Source organism: Hordeum vulgare, chromosome 4H (assembly GCF_904849725.1).
Source record: "Hordeum vulgare subsp. vulgare chromosome 4H, MorexV3_pseudomolecules_assembly, whole genome shotgun sequence".
NCBI classification, from domain to species: Eukaryota; Viridiplantae; Streptophyta; class Magnoliopsida; order Poales; family Poaceae; genus Hordeum; species Hordeum vulgare.
Window position 1 is genome coordinate 75392567 of NC_058521.1, and position 8447 is coordinate 75401013.

Here is an 8447-nt window from a genome sequence, read left to right on the forward strand (position 1 = left end):
GCTTCTTGATCTCCATCACCAAAGCACCGGCACGATCTTCTTGTCACCGGCGCCACACCATGATCTCCATCAACGTGTCGCCATCGGGGTTGTCGTGCTACTCATGCTATTACTACTAAAGCTACATCCTAGCAAAATAGTAAACGCATCTGCAAGCACAAACGTTAGTTATAAAGACAACCCTATGGCTCCTGCCGGTTGCCGTACCATCGACATGCAAGTCGATATTATCTATTACAACATGATCATCTCATACATCCAATATATCACATCACATCGTTTGGCCATATCACATCACAAGCATACCCTGCAAAAACAAGTTAGACGTCCTCTAATTTTGTTGTTGCATGTTTTACGTGGTGACCATGGGGTATCTAGTAGGATCGCATCTTAGTTACGCAAACACCACAACGGAGATATATGAGTTGCTATTCAACCTCATCCAAGGACCTCCTCGGTCAAATCCGATTCAACTAAAGTTGGAGAAACTGACACCCGCCAGTCATCTTTGAGCAACGGAGTTACTCGTAGCGATGAAACGAGTCTCTCATAAGCGTACGAGTAATGTCGGTCCGAGCCGCTTCGATCCAACAATACCGCGGAATCAAGAAAAGACTAAGGAGGGCAGCAAAATGCACATCACCGCCCACAAAAACTTTTGTGTTCTACTCGAGAAGACATCTACGCATGAACCTAGCTCATGATGCCACTGTTGGGGAACGTCGCATGGGAAACAAAAATTTTCCTACGCGCACGAAGACCTATCATGCTGATGTCCATCTACGAGAGGGGATGTGTGATCTACGTACCCTTGTAGACCGTACAACAGAAGACTTAGTGAACGCGGTTGATGTAGTGGAACGTCCTCACGTCCCTCGATCCGCCCCGCGAACTATCCCGCGATCAGTCCCACGATCTAGTGCCGAACGGACGGCACCTCCGCGTTCAGCACACAGACAGCTCGACGATGATCTCGGACTTCTTGATCCAGCAAGAGAGACGGAGAGGTAGAAGAGTTCTCCGGCAGCGTGACGGCGCTCCGGAGGTTGGTGATGATCTCGTCTCAGCAGGGCTCCGCCCGAGCTCCGCAGAAACACGATCTAGAGGTAAAACCGTGGAGATATGTGGTCGGGCTGCCGTGGGAAAGTTGTCTCAAATCAGCCCTAAAACCCCACTATATATAGGAGAGAGAAGGGGGAGCCGTGCCTTGGGGTCCAAGAACCCCCAAGGGGTCGGCCGAGCCAAGGGGGGAAGGATTCCCCTCCCAAACCGAGTCCTACTTGGTTTGGAAGGTGGAGTCCTTCTTCCCTTTCCCACCTCCTCCTTTTTTTTTTTCCTTTTCTCTTTGATTTTCTTCCCAATGCGCATAGGCCTCTTTTGGGCTGTCCCACCAGCCCACTAAGGGCTGGTGCGGCACCCCCAACACCTATGGGCTTCCCCGGGGTGGGTGGCCCCCCCGGTGAACTCCCGGAACCCATTCGTCATTCCCGGTACATTCCCGGTAACTCCAAAAACCTTCCGGTAATCAAATGAGGTCATCCTATATATCAATCTTTGTTTCCGGACCATTCCGTAAACCCTCGTGACGTCCGTGATCTCATTCGGGACTCCGAACAACATTCGGCAACCAACCATATAACTCAAATACGCATAAAACAACGTCGAACCTTAAGTGTGCAGACCCTGCGGGTTCGAGAACTATGCAGACATGACCCGAGAGACTCCTCGGTCAATATCCAATAGCGGGACCTGGATGCCCATATTGGATCCTACATATTCTACGAAGATCTTATCGTTTGAACCTCAGTGCCAAGGATTCATATAATCCCGTATGTCATTCCCTTTGTCCTTCGGTATGTTACTTGCCCGAGATTCGATCGTCAGTATCCGCATACCTATTTCAATCTCGTTTACCGGCAAGTCTCTTTACTCGTTCCGTAATACAAGATCCCGCAACTTACACTAAGTCACATTGCTTGCAAGGCTTGTGTGTGATGTTGCATTACCGAGTGGGCCCCGAGATACCTCTCCGTCACACGGAGTGACAAATCCCAGTCTCGATCCATACTAACTTAACGAACACCTTCGGAGATACCTGTAGAGCATCTTTACAGTCACCCAGTTACGTTGCGACATTTGATACACACAAAGTATTCCTCTGGTGTTAGTAAGTTATATGATCTCATGGTCATAGGAATAAATACTTGACACGCAGAAAACAGTAGCAATAAAATGACACGATCAACATGCTACGTCTATTAGTTTGGGTCTAGTCCATCACGTGATTCTCCTAATGACGTGATCCAGTTATCAAGCAACAACACCTTGTTCATAATCAGAAGACACTGACTACCGTTGATCAACTGGCTAGTCAACTAGAGGCTTGCTAGGGACAGTGTTTTGTCTATGTATCCACACATGTAAATGAGTCTTCATTCAATACAATTATAGCATGGATAATAAACGATTATCTTGATACAAGAATTATAATAATAACTATATTTATTATTGCCTCTAGGGCATAATTCCAACACTTTCTCGGCCGGGGAAGCCATGACAGTAGCCCAAACCTCTGATTCGGAGAAAGGGTTATCGAGACCCTCATTTTGAAAACGTGGCATGTACAATTCCTCCCAATTAATGGAGCACAACCTTTCCTCTTTTTTCCTAGCAGATTTTTGAAATGGCTATGAGCAATTTTAGCTTTGTCGTGGTGTGCAGTGGTTGTGGTCGTGTCAGTTTGCAGGGAATGAATGAAGTTCTTCCTCCTTCTTGAGTTGGTTTTAGCTTGAAAACATGTTTTGTGTGTGTCCCCTGCCTTGAGCCACGTGATCCTAGATGCCTGCCTCTTCCTTGCCCTTTCCACTTCAGTCAGGCCGAGGTCCCTGAGCTTGAGCTGCTTCCTTAAAGCGAATTCATTTTGGGTTAATCTTCTATGCTCCTGCGAGACGTCAAGACGAAGGATCACATCACAGTCCAGGTGAAACTAGACCTTTGCATCGCTGAAGAGTGATTTGGCCCAAATTTTTAGGTCATAGGTTGTCCTTTGCATCTTCTTCTTCAGTTTAATGATTGGGAAGGTGTGATTAACAGGCCGCTGCCAAGCTCCGTCGACAGTCTCATGAAAGAGGGGGAAGCTCGGCCAAAAGGATTCAAAGCGGAACATAGGTCTTCTACGAGGGGCGACCGTGTTTGCTAGCAACAATGAACAGTGGTTTGAGCAAGCAGTACCAACAGCCATCAGCATGGAGGGGAAGAGGGCATCCCATTCCAAGTTGGAGAACATCTTGTCTATGCTATCATCGTCGGGTTTTCCCTTTGATTTGACCAGCTAAACCTTTTGTTTTTACACTTGATTTCTCTCAGTCCTTCCCTATCGATTGCCGATCTGAACATGCCTATGATTCTTCTGTTGAAGTTGAGTTTTTTTTGTCGCGTGCTTCGTAGATGATGTTGAAATCCCCATTTAGAAGACAAGCCTCTCCCAACAGCGGTGCAGCATGCGCAAGCTCAACCAAATAGGCGTCCTTGCTGCATCTTCAACCGACCTATACACCGTCGTCATCCAAAAACCTGATCCATCCTGAAGCAGGGCGACCTTCCGTGTGATGGAGAAGCTAGCAACTGCGTTTGTCGCAAAAATGACTGTGCTTTTGTCCCAAAGGATAGCAATGCCTCCCCTAGTACCAGTGGCCGACAACATAGTGAAGCCCTTGAGCTTGGACCCTCCGAGCTCTTTGACAATACTAGGTGTCCAAATTTCTAGCTTAGTCTCTTGTAGGGAGACGATGGCAACACGGTGGGCTTCAGCAATCTCATGAACAGCCGTTCTCCGTGCCGGAAAATTCAAACCCTTAACATTCCATCTTAAGATTGTGCACGTTGTGCTACTCATTTGGCACAATTTGCATCTCCAGAAACAACAACATCAATGTCCGACAACTAAATATATTGATAGCAGAGAAGTACACAACCAAGCACACTGGGGGCGCGCCGACCACCAATAGGCCCCAAACCTCGACAACGCAAGCTACACCACCTATCCCTACTAATATGAGTAGAAACTAAACCTAGATCAAGCCGACCTACTGTTGACCGCTATCGGAAACTACTACGGCAACAATGACGAACTAACATGATTACACTACGGCCTCATCGGCAGCAGCATCTGGACTTGCCAGGCCCACAGCGTCACGAAGCGCCTCGCTGCTAAGTTTGGTCAGCTTGGCAATGATGTTGATGTCGTCGTCAGTGGGACGTTCGTCGAATCTCTGGAAGATGGCTTCAGCGGCCTTTGTCGTCATCTTCTCTTTTGGCCCCAGCAGCCTCAGTCCCTTCACCACGCGTAGCATGGCACGCTCAGCCACCGGGCAGTGTTGTTCTGCGCAGCCTGGCGTGCGCTCTGTCTTGGAGGTGGCACCAAGGTCACTCTAGTCTTGGCTGGAGCGGAGTATCTCTTGGAAGGTGGCAGCGGCAACAGTGCAGGGGGTGGGTGGACGAATAGTTGGCGGGAGACAGGGCTTGAATCTCTGAGCTCCAACTCGCATACTTGCTCCGTGACCTCCCCAAGCTGAACCTCCACCGTGGTCGCATCAGTGGGCGTGCGACAACTGAAGCTGGACGGGTTACATCTTGGTCCGGACAATGTTGGCCCAAAGATGGGGTCACCATCTGGACCTCATCTTCGTGCATCACTGGCTTGTCGGAGAACTCAAGCGGGAACGCCAGGGTTGCTTCAATGTCCTCGTTCAGGACAGTGTCGTTGATGCTGGCTGACCCGATGGCGTCGATGGAGTTCTTGGTAGCAGAGAAGAACTTCTCAATGTCGTTAGTCTAGCGCGAGCATGTCTTGGAGGACAGTACTGGCGCAACGGTACCCGCTCCGTGATGTTGCTTTGCTTCTTGGTCCCTTGGGGCGGCCTTGTGCGTGCGTCCCTTGGAGCTGCCGCAGCAGTGACGCGCCAGAGGGGAGCGGCTGCGGGCGCGACGCTCCTTGGATGTGGCCTTGGACTGAGCTTGGCGGCCGTAGCGGCGTCCCAGGAGAGTGTCCTTCGAGGACCTTCTACTAGCCTCGTTGTTGTCATGATCGCGACTTGGGCCTCCGAGGGGCATACCCCGACAGCCCGCGTCCACCACCGGGCATCGGCCAGCCGCCGAAGCGGCTCCTCGCGCTGGCCATCTTCCACGTGCAAGCTCCAAGACACTGGGAAAATATGGACAGAGCATCGTTGTCTTCAGAACTAGAGGAAGGCAGGCCGCTGTGCGCCGAGTGGGAGGAGTGCGGGGATCTTGGCGTCCAGTCTTCGACACAGTCGACGTGGATGAGAAGGTCAAACTGCGTAGCTCCTTGTGGCAGGGCCACCCTTCAGTCTGGCGGTGAATAGCCATCCATCTCCTCCACATGTCCAGCACCCCGGGGAAGCTCCCAGTAGGTGTGCCTGGTGGGGATGAATGCCATATCCCACACCCAGACCGAGCAAGTGAAGGTCTTGGTGTGGCCGCGCTCCAACGTGCGGCTATTGAGGCAGTCGACACCCACCTTGTTGTCGGACACCTCCCGCGCCCCTTCGATGGAACAGTACTGCATTGGCATGTGCTCGATGATGCAGCAAACATGCAGGTTGAAGGTGGCGAAACCCGCATGGTCGTCCTCGCGCCACGGTCGAATGGCGAGGTTGGTGATACGTCCCAAACGTATCTATAATTTCTGTTTGTTCCATGCTCTTTTGGGTGATATTGTTATATGTTTTGGTACACTTTCATATCTTTTTACACATATTTGGACTAACCTACTAACTCAGTGCACCCAGTGCCAGTTTCTGTCTGCTGATGTCTTTTAATTGCAAGGACTTTACCCCAATTTTCAGAGCCCCAAAAATTCCGAGAAAAATATATAAAAATCTGCGTGACGGAAGCTTCACGAAGCACCAAGATGGGTGATGACCCACAAGTATAGGGGATGAATCTTAGTCCTTTCGATAAGTAAGAGTGTCGAACCCAACGAGGAGCAGAAGGATCTGACAAGTGGTTTTCAGCAAGGTAAAATCTACAGGCATTGAAATTATCGGTAACAAGTGAATATGTGGTGAGATGATTCATAGCAAGCAACAAGTAACAAAGGTAGTAACGGTGCAGCAAAGTGGACCAATCCCGTTTGTAGCAAGGGACAAGCCTGGACAAAGTCTTATAGGAGGAAAAACGCTCCCGAGGACACACGGGAATTTCTGTCATGCTGGTTTTCATCATGTTCATATGATTCACGTTCGTTACTTTGATAGTTTGATATGTGGGTGGACCGGCGCTTGGGTACTGCCCTTACTTGGACAAGCATCCCACTTATGATTAACCCCTCTCGCAAGCATCGACAACTACGAAAGAAGAATTAAGACAAAGTCTAACCATAGCATTAAACTAGTGGATCCAAATCAGCCCCTTACGAAGCAACACATAAACTAGGGTTTAAGCTTCTGTCACTCTAGCAACCCATCATCTACTTACTACTTCCCAATGACTTATTCTAGGCACAAATAATGGTGAAGTGTTATGTAGTCGACGTTTACATAACACCACCAGAGGAAAAACAACATACAACACATCAAAATATCGAACGAATACCAAATTCACATGACTACTATTAGCATGACTTATCCCATGTCCTCAGGAACAAAAGTAACTACTCACAAAGCATAATCATATTCATGACCAGAGAGGTAATGATTAGCATCAAGGATCTGAACATAAACTCTTCCATCAAGTAATCCAACTAGCATCAACTACAAAGAGTAATCAACACTACTAGCAACCTTACAAGTCCCAATCGGAGTCACGAGACGGAGCTTGGTTACAAGTGATGAACTAGGGTTTGGAGATGAGATGGTGCTGATGAAGATGTTGATGGTGATGAGTCCCCTCCGATGAGAGGAGTGTTGGTGATGACGATGGCAACGATTTCCCCCTCCGGGAGGGAAGTTTCCTCCGCAGGATCGTCCTGCCGGAGCTCTTGTTTGGTTCTGCTCAAGTTCCGCCTCTTGGCGGCGGCGAATCCACGAAAAAGCTCCTCCCTGATTTTTTTTCCGGACGAAACTCTTCATATAGCATAAGAGGGGGGCCAGCGGGCCAGCAGGCTGCCCACAAGCCCCCTAGGCGCGGCTAGGGGGGTGGCCGCGCCTAGCAGGCTTGAGGCCACGTGATGGCGCCCCTCTGGCGCTTCTTCGGCACAGTATTTTTTATAAATCCGGAAAAAAAAATCCTCGTTGACTTTCACGGTGTTTGGAGTTGTGCAGAATAGGTATCTCAAACTTGCTCCACTTTCAAGCCAGAATTCCAGCTGCCGGCATTCTCCCTCTTCATGTAAACCTTGCAAAATAAGAGAGAAAAGGCATAAGTATTGTATCATCAAGTGAAAAAACAGCCCAAGAAGTGATAAATATCAACATGAAAACATGATGCAAAATGGACGTATCAATGGGCCAGAGGGGAGCCAGGCCTCACTCAGGCGGCCACCTGGCGCGGGCCCCCTCCTGGCCGCGCCACCAGGTCGCCTCGGCGGCTGGTCCACCCCCTGGCGCCCTCCTTTGGCCTATATTTACCCCTCGGATGGAAAACCCTGAGGACAGATCCAGAATCGCGAATTTCCCCATCGTTCCGGCGCCGCAGCACTTCCGAGATTAGGAGCGCCAGAAGACCTCTTCCCAGCACCCTGCCGGAGGGAGGATTGACCTCCGAGAGCTTCTCCACCACCATGGACGCTTCCCGGACGTGCCGTGAGTAGTCCTGCTTGGACCATGAGTCCATGACCAGTAGCTATGTGATGTCTTCTCTCCAATCTTGTGCTTCAATGCCTAGGCCTTGTGAGCTACCCTACATGATCAAGGCATCTATGTAATTTACCTGCTGTTGCTATGCTGCGTTTGCTAGGATCCGATCGATTACGAGATTATGTTCAGATTGTGATGAGTTATATATTTGGTTCTCCTTTTATATTATGTTCTTGAGTAATTCATGTATGTTCTTCGTTGCTTTTTATTGCTTTGGCCGAGTAGTAGATTGTAACTCCAAGAGGGAGCGTTATGCATGATTGTGGGTTCATGCCCCCTCATGTCTAGCTTGAGTGACAGAAACATGAGACTAGGGGATGTGCTGTTGCCACCAGGGAGAAAACAACGGTGCTTGTGACCACGGCTGCAAGGATTGTTTACCTTACACAAAGTTCGTTAATGCAGTTGTCCGTTGCTTTGAGTTTACACTTTGGGTGGGGCTCGCAACTTAATACCGGAGAGATTTTTTGGATAGATATCTCAAGGTGGATGATTAGATAGTAGATGTTGATGGATAAACGGTCTACTTGTCTTTGGGCACTGCCCATTACTTTTGAGCCTTTAACTTTCTAAGCATGATTAGCATTGCGGTGCGTTTATAATTCTATCAATTGCCCAGCATAGTTGTTT